The sequence below is a fragment of the Lathyrus oleraceus genome, chromosome 7 (assembly GCF_024323335.1).
Source record: "Lathyrus oleraceus cultivar Zhongwan6 chromosome 7, CAAS_Psat_ZW6_1.0, whole genome shotgun sequence".
In the NCBI taxonomy this organism is placed as follows: Eukaryota; Viridiplantae; Streptophyta; class Magnoliopsida; order Fabales; family Fabaceae; genus Lathyrus; species Lathyrus oleraceus.
This window is the reverse complement of record NC_066585.1, coordinates 546,405,954-546,417,828: the sequence shown is the minus strand read 5'-3', so window position 1 is coordinate 546,417,828 and position 11,875 is coordinate 546,405,954. Positions and strand designations below refer to the sequence as shown.

General features: G+C 39.1%; 1 pseudogene; it reads left to right on the top strand.

The window, feature by feature from the left end:
- Positions 1–11,775: 11,775 nt before the first annotated feature.
- On the top strand, positions 11,776–11,875 carry LOC127108846 (uncharacterized; annotated as a pseudogene).

Genomic DNA, 11,875 nt, shown 5'->3' with positions numbered 1-11,875 from the left:
TCACCACTGGTTGCTTCTTGAAGAACAAAGAAATTGAGGCTCCCAAATACATAAACATGTATCATGTAGTGATTCTTCTATCTACTCTGTCCCCACACTAGTCAGAGTCTGAATATCATATCAGCTTAACATCATCTGAAACTTCAGATGGAAACAAAACCCAGGCCTCAGAGTCCCTTTTACATACCTAAGAATCCTGATTGCAGCTTGGTAATGTGACCATATTTGTTTACTCATAAACCTATTTACTATCCCAATCGCATAACATATGTCAATCATGGTGCTACACATATATCTCATACAACCAACCAACTGTTTGAAGGTTGTAGCATCTATATCCTCACCATCATAATCAGAGTCAAGCTTATGATTTGTCTCAGCAGGTGTGATTGTTAACTTACAATTCATTAGCTCAAATCTCTTTAGCAACTCAAGTTCATACTTCAGTTAGTGCATAATGATTCCCTTCTTAGAGTGTAAAATCTACATCCCTATAAAAATACCATATTTACAAGGCCAGTCATATCAAATGCATTCATCAACACCCTTTTGAACTTATTTATCTCATAAGTATAACTCACTGTCAGAAATATGTCATCTACATAAAAGATACACCAGAATTGCATTGCCTTCATAGGTATGATGCACATACATGATCGCTCGACTGTGTGAGTCGAGAATGGGATACAAACTGCAAGTGCACAGTTCTATCGCGTAGTTTTAAAAGATATCGATCCCACAGGGACTTATGAATCGATGTACCGTTATCTAAAGTTACTTCGTAAATCTAAGGTGAAAATGTTTGATTGTTTGGGGAAAAACTAAGAGCTAAACTAATATCTAGATTAAATATCAATAAAACGGATATCGGTATGTAGTTCGTCAAAACTAGGGAATCAATTCCTTGTCGGTCACTCGGTTTTAAAATAAATCGTTTCGATTAACTTTATTGGTTAAAGGTTTTATCTCAAACTCTCGCTCTGTTGAAGAAACCATGATCTTATATTAATGTAGCTGTCACTTATAATTAAGTCAAAAATCATATTTTGAAAACAATAAAGTTGCAGAAACTCCTTTTAAGAAAATACTGACCGCTTTAAACACCCTTATCTCAAACTCTCGCTCTGTTGACTTAGGTTATACAATTAAATCTAAATGCTTAACTCTCGTCCTCACATTCAATCTTTAAAAATACTTTTTGGAAAAAGGTCAGAACTTAATTAATTCTAAAACTTGCTCTCGCCCTGAGATAGACTTAATGACTAACTTACACTGTCCAGTTAAAACCTCAAACTCTCGCTCTGTTGGTTTCAACTTCTTTATGTCTTTTACTTTTGTAAAAAATCTTGTTATTAAACCTGTAAGTTAAGACCATAAAAAGATTGATTCTAATTTTAAGTTTGAATAGACCGACTTAGTCTTGACCCCTTATTCTGCTTACTTTACATACCGATACCTAGGCAAATTAGCCAGACATGCTAAATAAATAAGGATCTATATCATGCATAAACAGACTCATTCCAGGCATGCAATGTGAATAAACAATAGGATAAAACATAAAAATTTAAATAACAGCTAAAGAACCTGAATGCGTAATACAATGGTCTTGAACACTCCACCACAAGCCGGTAGGATTTGTTCTTCGATTCTTCAATTAAACAGTAAATTAAATCAAGGAAATAAAAACTCGAATATAACGTAAGGTTAAATCCGGTATAAAGTTGCACAGTAGTTTCCGGTGTAGAAACTACTACGCGAAAAATATCTAAAAGCTAAGAACGGGGGAAAATAAATTGCAAGGGAAAAAGAAAATAAAGCTTGCAAAATAAAATAAATAAAGTGAACGATGCTGGAAAGGAAGAAAAATAGGCAAAGGCGTGAAAAGTAAATTTGGCAGAGCTTCCGCAAAACTGAGCGTGCAAAAACTGTGTGTCCTTTTGGTTTGTGAGATGGCTATTTATAATAGCCTTGGTCACTGATTCCGTTTCTCCCATTCTTCAGCGTGGCTATATCCACGGCGTGCATATAGGAGACCAACTCCTTAACGTTATTCTTCAAGTCTTTCTGAGGGCGATACTTGCGCCAAAAAGGTAGTGGAGTTGTGTGACGCTCGTCACGCTATGTGTGACGTCCGTCACAAGTCTGTTTTGCGTGACGCTCGTCACGCACCCTGTGACGTCCGTCACAGGCACAGCGTTGATGACTTGTGCGCTTTGGGCTGGGCTTTGGCATTTGGTCATTTGTTTCCTTTTTATTGCTTTTTACACCTCTTTTCTCCCCTTTTTCACTTTTGCTTCAAAATGGGTACCTGATGTAAAATAGAAAAGAAATACTGCATAATATCTGATAAAATGGGATAAATTAAAGTAAATGATAATATAATCTAATTAAATTAAGTCTTAAAATGTGATATAATTTCGTGTTATCAAACTCCCCCATACTTAAATCTTTGCTTGTCCTCAAGCAAAATTCAGTATAGAACTTTGTTAAAAGTTTTAGCCTGATGGAATTTTAAAGCGCACATCAATTCGTACTAGGTTGCCAATGGATTTTTGTTTAGGAGGACTTGAGTTTAATCTTGACATCAACAACTACCTTTACAACTTAGATAACCCTACCTTATGCCAATCAGTTTAAATACCTTGTGATAGATATCCTGGTTCCTTTTGTCTTATTTCACCCGCTTTCATTCTAGCGAAATCACATTAAGCCCTTTATCCTTTCGCGCACATAGTGGAGTAACCGGTTAGTGACTATGATCCGCTTTTAGCTAGAAGTTCTGGTACATAAGTCGGATAACTTCATTATTCAGCCCATTGCAAATTGCGGGGGATCGAACCGTAGTCCGCCCTACCAAGTTCAGTACCAGATTCCTACTGAACCAACTCATAATGGATCTTTCATATTGTGCTTTTACATGATCTGCAACCTTTAGATTAAATGATCTGGTAAGGATCACCTAATTTAATTATCTTAGGTTACTTTGGGGATCATTCACTTATATTCATCGGTTCTCCACGTAGTTTGCTATTAAGATGGTGCTGACTTCTGTATAAACTACTTGGGGTTGCCATAGAACTAAAAGTTCAAGGAATCGGTATAATAGGTACTTATCCTGATCTAACATATTGAGGTTCTCCGAGCGTTGTTATGGTAATGATTTTGTTTTGATTTTACTCAAATTTTATAAAGTAAACAACCTTTATACTTATTGGGTGTGTTAAAATTTTTGTTATGGCTCAAGAAAGTTGAGGGAAATAGATAATAGAAACTTTTTCACATTCAGGACTTAAAAAAATATTTTTTTTTTTTTTTTTTTTTTTTTTTTTTTTTTTTTTTTTTTATAGGGAAATAACGATGAAAAGGGAGAGTACAAACTTGAAACAAAGATGAGAATGGAAAGAATAATTTCCCCCCCATACTTGAACTAAACATTGTCCTCGATGTTTTAAGGGAAAGAAATACAAAATGGAGATGAAAAGAAAAATACAATTAAGGCTGTCTTCCACCTCTGGTTCTTGGTCCTGGTGATCTTTGACGTATGTCTAAGCTGTCGAATCTGCTAAACAACTCAGTAAACCGCTGGTCGGTTATGGCATTCCGAGCATCCTGTTGCTGTTGCATTTGACGCATCATCTGCATCATCTCTGTATTCTGTGCCTGCATTCCATCGATAGCATCCATAATGTCATCGTTGGTCGCAGGCCTTCGTCGTCGACGACGTTGGGAGGATGGGCCGGCTGCATTACTGGAAGGGTTTAGCGGGACTGATTGTTGTGTTGGCGGATGATCACCTTGTTCCATTTCTGCAAACTCATCTGTTTGCTGGTTTGTTTGTGAAGGCTCGGTGGTTTCAGGAGCGCTAAGATCGTAGAGGTGGCGGTTCGGGTTTGTGACATCGGTTAGGGTGGTATTGGGTAGCACAACACTTGGGACAGCTTGGTTGTTCACCATAAGATAGTATCCTCCGCCTACTCTGTTTTTAATCAGGCGGCTGGAGCGACAATAGCTGATATCCATAGACAGGGGTGGTAGGGATTCTAAAGTTTGGAGTTTATCCCCTAGGTTCAGGCCAAGTGCTATGGAGGTTATTAATCCACCAATTATGAATGGTTGCCGGCCTCTAGCACATAAGGTGCGGATATGATGAAAGAGAAAAGAGGCGGCGTTTACCTTAGTATCCGATTCGAAAACGCACTGGAGGAAAAAGAGTTCTTTTGAGTTGACCTTACTGTTGTTTGGTCTTCCAAAGAGTGTGTTTTGCAGGATACGGAGAAAATAACGGATGGTGGGGTTATGGATGTGGGAGAGAAGGAGTTCTTCCCAGTTGTAGGTATTTATACCGGAAATTTTCTTAAAAAGGTCGAAAACTAGAACTGTGTTCCAGTTTGAGGTTGGAGGGATTCTGGCATGCAGCAGACCTTCTGTGGGAAATTGTAGCATGGCACTCAGTTGGCGTTGGGTTAGAGAGTACTCGGTGTTAAACATACGGAAGGTAGCCGTACCGGTTAGAAATTCACCTTCACCGGCGGGAGTGGTGTAGTCGTAAGAACTTAGGAATTCTAAGGTTAGGGAAGGATAGGTGGGTTGGTTATGGGTGCAAAGGAAGGTTAAATCGGCTCTACGGAGCATCCACTCGATACCTTGGAGTAAGCCCAATTGTTGTAAACAAGTTAAATCGGGGTACCTGGTGGAAGCGACGCCTCGCTGTTGGAAGCGCTCGAATTGCTCCTGCTGATAGTTGTCATCTCCGGATCGGAAGATGACATTTCCGAAATTTTGATTTCCCGCCATTGTGATGAATTTTTGAATGAGTGATTTGGAAAAGGAAAAGAATTGTATATTTGATATGAGAGAATTGATTTGTGGTGAATGAAGGAAGTTTTGGAGGGTATTTATAGGAGAAGGATTGGAAGGTAGAAAGAAAAAGTGGTTGAAAAGTAATTAAGTGTGGTAAATGAAAAAATGAATGGGGAATGTAAAAAGGTAGGGGTGTAACGTTCGTCTCCAACGGCTCCCCAATGTTCACATGTCTGAGGGGCGTTACGCGCGTCACAAGGCTGTGACGCTCGTAACAGGCACTAAGTGTGCCGTCCGTTATGGGTGGTGTGACGCTCGTCACACTTCCTTTTTGGAAAGGCTTAGTAGCGCTTCACAGAATCACTTTGGTAGCGTATTTTAATGTTTTATTTAGCTTATGGTTATATTTAGTCTGCAATTTTAATGCACTGGGCATGTTACTTGCTTTGTATAATAATAATAAGTAACAACAGTAGAACGTAACAGGCATTTGCATAATAAAATTAACTAAACAGCTTCAATAAAAAGGAGATCATAATGTATTACAGGAAGGGGAAATAATGAAATGAAATAGAAATAGACATGAATTCAAATAACATTAATGAAAAAAATCTAGCCTAAAACTAAATAACTTAGAAAGAAAAAAAATAACTAAATTCCATCTATCTTCGGATCTCTGGCCGGAGGAGTAAAAGAGTTAACATGATGCCGTAACATACGTAACTGACTTGCCGTACTGCTCATGTGTTCTAGGACTGCAAGTCTCAGGCTGTGGAAATCTTCCCTGAGGGCGTTTTGTTCTGACATCAGAGCTTCAATGACGGTTTTAATATCTGTTCCTGGCATATGATGTCGGAGATCAGGCATGGCTGATTCTTCGGTCAGGACAGGCTGAGGAGGAGGATCAATATCATGGTAGCCGGATGGAGTCTGAGGGTCAGATTCAGCAAGAGAGATATGGTCAACATAGTGCTCATAGTCATCACAAATCTCATATTCCTGGATGGATTCAGTGGATCCATCAGGAGTTGGGGTTTCGTTCAGGTTATAGAGCCAGTTCCTTTGGTTATGAACACTAGTCCTAGGATCGGGCAGGGTGAATAGGCAGAGAACCTGGTTATCAATAACAAGCTCAAACTCATCAGACCCTATGTTTGCTATAAACATAGTGTTGAAGAGGAAAGGTATACTCATAGTGGTAATGCCACAAAAAGGGTTCAGGTCAAGCATAGGCTGACGTAATCCAATAGCATTACCTATCATAGTTATCAGGCCGCCTATTCTAATGGGTGCTCTCTCATCCTGGATAAGGTGGTCCAAATTAGCTAGCATAAAAGTAGCACCGTTTACTGGACGGTTCTGGGAAGCACAAAATATGATGAAGAGCTCATCACGTGAAACTGAAGTACTATTTGGCTTCTTCCCAAATAAAGTGTGGGTCAGGATCTTATGGAAATAGCGAAAAGCCGGGTTATGTATGTTTCCAGAGAGAAACTCATGTTCTTCGGGCTCATCATTTCCAGTCAGCTTACCCCAAAAGTGTTCAAGCTCTCTATATTCAAAAAGTTCTTCCTGGCTTATAGTGAATGTATCAAAGGAGGTAGGAAAACCCAAAAGGTTGGTGAAGTCTCTAATATTAAATTGGTACTCCATATTGAACATTCTGAACTGGATAAAACCTCTGGTAATTCCTTTTCCATGGCTAGGTAGATAGATTAATGAACTAAGGAATTCTAGTGTGAGCCTCCGGTAGGTGGTGAAAGGTTTCAGGATAGGGGAGGTCTCCCATCCTATCTGATTCAGCAAAAACAAGACACTCTGTCTCAGTCCAAGGGCAGTCATAGCCCAATCATCAGCATATAAACTAGGTAGCATCTCTCTAGTGGCTAGTTCTTCAAACCTTCGTTTCTGAGCCATTCCTCTGAACTTGATACCCATACGGTCAAAATGTCCCATCTGGTTAGTGTTAACTAGAGAAAAGAAAACATGAGTTTAAGTCAGGATTTGGCCAAATGCCGAAAGAAGAAAAGAATTATTATTATTATATATAGATATATATTTTTTTTTTGAATAAATCAATAATGAATACTAAATAGGAATTAAAAGAATAATTAAGAGAAAAATAGAGAAATGATAATAATAATAAAATAATAAAATAACAGATTAATTTGTGGGTTGTCTCCCACTAAGCGCTTTGTTTAAATGTCGCAAGCTCGACAAAGAAATTGTTAAATATTGTCTATGAGTCCTGGGGGCGTTTCGTCTAAGTGTAGAATTTGCGAATCCTCGTTGGTTTCCGCATAGTGATAATGTTTCAGACGTTGCCCGTTTACGGTGAACGGTTCTGTAGATTGTCCTTTTATTTCTACCGCTCCACTGGGAAAGATTTTAGTGATATGGAAAGGTCCTGACCATCTGGATCGTAGTTTACCCGGGAATAATTTTAGTCTGGAGTTAAATAAGAGTACTGCGTCGCCTTGCTTGAAGATTTTCCTTGATATACGCTTATCATGCCATTGTTTCGTTCTTTCTTTATAGATTTTGGCATTTTCATAGGCGTCTCTTCTGAGTTCCTCTAATTCGTTTATGTCAAGGATTCTCTTTTCACCGGCGGCTTTATAATTCAAATTTAAATTTCTAATAGCCCAATAGGCTTTGTGTTCTAATTCTACCGGGAGGTGACAGGATTTTCCATAAATGAGCTTAAATGGGGTCGTCCCTATGGGAGTTTTATAAGCAGTTCGGTATGCCCATAAAGCTTCTGGTAATTTCAATGACCAATCTTTCCTTGAAGTGGCGACCGTTTTTTCTAGTATTTGCTTGATTTCTCTGTTAGATACTTCCACTTGTCCACTGGTTTGAGGGTGGTAAGGTGTTGCTATCCTATGTCTCACTCCATATTTAAGTAGTAGTTTTTCGAGTACCTTGGATATAAAGTGCGATCCACCATCACTGACTACTATCCTTGGGATGCCAAATCTCGGAAATATTATATTTTTAAAGAGTCTAGTTACTACTCGGGTGTCATTAGTTGGGGAAGCTATAGCTTCGATCCACTTTGATACGTAGTCAACCGCCACGAGTATGTATTTGTTACCGAAGGAGGATGGAAATGGTCCCATGAAGTCTATTCCCCACACGTCAAAAATCTCTACTTCCAAAATACCTTTTTGTGGCATCTCGTCACGTCTAGATATGTTTCCCGTGCGTTGACATCTGTCACACTCCTTAATAGCCGCATGTACGTCCTTCCATATAGTTGGCCAATAAAAGCCAGCTTGTAGGATTTTAGAGCAGGTCTTGGATGTACTTGTGTGTCCACCATAAGGCGCAGAGTGATAGTGTTGGATTATATTTTCTACCTCTTCTTCGGGTACACATCGACGGAAAATACCATCGGGACCTCTTTTGAAAAGTAAGGGATCATCCCAGTAATAGTGTTTTATGTCGTGGAAGAATCTTTTCTTCTGCTGGTAAGATAAAGTAGGTGGAACTATTCCGGCAGCTAAATAATTGACTAGATCAGCGTACCATGGTATGACAGATATAGCTAAGGTGGTTTCTACTTGCATGTCGGGGTTGTTCTCTTCCAAAGTAGCTATGAGTTTGTCATACGAGAAATCATCATTAATGGATGTTCTTTCTGGTTCAAGGTTCTCAAGTCTAGAGAGGTGGTCTGCTACTACGTTCTCAGTTCCTTTCTTGTCCTTGATTTCTAAGTCGAATTCTTGTAGTAACAAGATCCATCTTAGGAGTCTAGGTTTAGCATCCTTTTTTGTTAGAAGGTACCTGATAGCAGCGTGATCAGTGTAAACTATTATTTTGGCTCCTACCAAGTAAGAACGAAATTTATCTAGCGCAAATACCACTGCTAGGAGTTCTTTCTCAGTTGTGGCATAATTCATCTGTGCTTCATCCAGGGTTCTGCTTGCGTAATATATAACATGAAGCTTTTTATCCTTTCTTTGTCCTAAAACAGCACCTACAGCATAATCGCTGGCATCGCACATTATTTCGAATGGTTCATTCCAGTCTGGTGTCTGCATAATGGGTGCGGAGATCAATGCTTGTTTAAGAGTTTGAAATGCTTTTAAACAGTTATCGTCGAATATGAATTCAGCATCTTTCATTAATAGTCCGGTTAAGGGTTTAGTTATCTTAGAGAAGTCTTTGATGAATCGTCGGTAGAAACCGGCGTGTCCTAAAAAGCTTCGTACTTCTCTCACGGTTCTTGGGGGTTGAAGATTTTCGATTATCTCTATTTTGGCTTTGTCTACTTCAATTCCTCTGTTCGAGATGATATGTCCTAAAACAATGCCTTCTTGTACCATAAAATGGCACTTTTCCCAATTAAGTACTAAGTTTACTTTTACACATCGTTCAAGAACTCTTTCCAGGTTTTCAAGGCATTCTTCGAAACTTTGTCCGTATACAGAAAAGTCATCCATGAATACTTCCATGATGTTTTCGAGAAAGTCGGCGAAAATCGCCATCATGCATCTTTGAAAAGTTGCAGGGGCATTGCACAGACCAAACGGCATTCGTCTATACGCGAAGGTACCAAAAGGGCATGTGAATGTTGTCTTTTCTTGGTCATCAGGGTGAATTGGTATTTGAAAGAAGCCTGAATAACCGTCTAAATAACAGAAATGTGAATGTTTAGCTAATCGTTCTAACATTTGGTCAATGAATGGTAAAGGGAAATGATCTTTTCGGGTTGCTTTGTTTAGTTTCCTATAATCAATGCACATTCTCCATCCCGATTCGATTCGTTTAGTTATAGTTTCTCCTTTTTCGTTTTCAATAACGGTTATGCCTCCTTTCTTTGGTACAACGTGTACAGGACTAACCCATTTGCTATCAGATATAGGATATATAATACCTGCTTCTAATAACTTGGTTATTTCTTTCTTTACTACCTCACTTAGGATCGGATTTAGTCTTCTCTGGTGTTCCCTAGAGGTTTTACCGTCTTCTTCTAACATGATGCGGTGCATACAAATAGAAGGGCTTATTCCTTTAAGATCGGTTATGTGGTATCCTAGTGCGGTTGGATATTTTCTTAAGATATGTAGGAGTTTTTCTGTTTCGAGTCTTCCTAGATCTGCATTGACTATCACAGGTCGTTCAAGTTCTAAGTCTAGGAATTCATATCTCAGATTTTTGGGAAGTGTTTTCAAATCAGGGGTTGGTTTGTTAAGACACTGCGTAGGATCTGGTGTTATTGCTAAGCATTGTTTAGATCTGTCTTCTAAAAGATAGTCTGATGATTTGTCTTCTCCTGACTCTGCTTCTTTTATGCATTCATCGATGATATCCATGAAGTAACATGTATCTTCTATTGCAGGTGCTTTCAAGAATTGGGAAAGAATGAATTCAATTTTCTCTTCACCTACTTCGAAGGTGAGTCTTCCTCGTTTTACGTCTATGATTGCACCGGCAGTTGCTAAGAATGGTCTTCCTAGTATAATAGGTGTAGTATCATCTTCTCTAATGTCCATAATTGTGAAGTCAGTAGGAATGTAAAACTGACCTATGCGTACGGGAACGTTTTCAAGGATTCCTACAGGATATTTGATGGAACGATCCGCTAGTTGTACAGACATCTTGGTCGGTCTTAATTCTCCCATTTCCAGTCTCTTACATATGGATAAAGGCATAACGCTAATTCCGGCTCCTAAATCGCATAAGGCTTTGTCGATGACAAATTTTCCTATGTGACAGGGTATAGAGAAGCTACCTGGATCCTTGAGTTTAGGAGGCATGTTTTGGATTATAGCGCTACATTCGGCAGGGAGTGTAACAGTTTCGCTATCCTCAAGTTTCCTTTTATTAGAAAGAATTTCTTTTAAGAATTTAGCATATGAGGGCATCTGCGTAATAGCTTCGGTAAATGGAATTGTAACGTTTAATTGCTTAAGGAGATCGACAAATTTTCTAAATTGGCCTACATCTTTGGTTTTAACAAGCCTTTGTGGGTAAGGTATAGGTGGTTTGTAAGGTGGTGGAGGTACATAAGGTTCCTTCTTTTCTAGGGTATCCTTATTACTCTCTTCCTTTTCCTTAGGTTCACTTTCCTCATTAGATTTCTTAGGGTTTTGGTTTTCTATCCTTGGATCAGACGGTCCTTCCACTTCCGTTCCACTTCTTAATATAATTGCATGAGCTTGGCTTCTCGGATTAGGTTGGGGCTGTCCAGGGAATGTACCAGTTGGTGCAGCAGTAGGTGCTTGTTGTTGAGCTACTTGAGATATTTGTGTTTCCAGCATTTTGTTATGGGTAGCCAAGGCATCTACTTTGCTTGCGAGTTGTTTAAGTTGCTCGCCAGTGTGTATGTTCTGGTTTAAGAAATCTTTATTGGTTTGTTGTTGGGAAGCTATAAAGTTTTCCATCATGATTTCCAAGTTGGATTTTCTAGGGGTATTATTGTTAGGATTTGGTTTCTGATATCCTGGAGGTATAGATGGGGTTTGATTCGGAGACTGTCCAGGTGCGTATAAAGCATTATTACTCTTATATGAAAAGTTTGGATGGTTCTTCCAATTTGGGTTATAGGTATTCGAATAGGGGCTTCCTTGAGCATAGTTTACTTGCTCTGTTTGGATTCCAGTCAAGAGTTGACATTCCGCAAGAGTGTGGCCTTGGATTCCACAGACCTCACAATTCTGAGTTATAGCAACCACGGCGGTTGGTGGTGATACGTTTAAACTTTCAATTTTCTGGACCAAAGCATCCACTTTTGCATTAACGTGATCAAGGTTACTTATCTCGTACATGCCAGTTTTCGGTTGAGGTTTTTCCACTGTTGTTCGTTCGGTTCCCCACTGATAGTGGTTTTGGGCCATGCTCTCGATAAGCTGGTAAGCATCAGCATAAGGTTTGTTCATTAGTGCACCACCTGCAGCGGCGTCTATTGTTAACCTTGTATTGTATAAGAGACCATTATAAAATGTGTGAATTACTAACCAGTCTTCCAAACCATGGTGTGGGCAAAGTCTCATCATGTCTTTGTATCTTTCCCATGCTTCGAAAAGAGACTCATTGTCTTTCTGTTTAAATCCGTTTATCTGGGCTC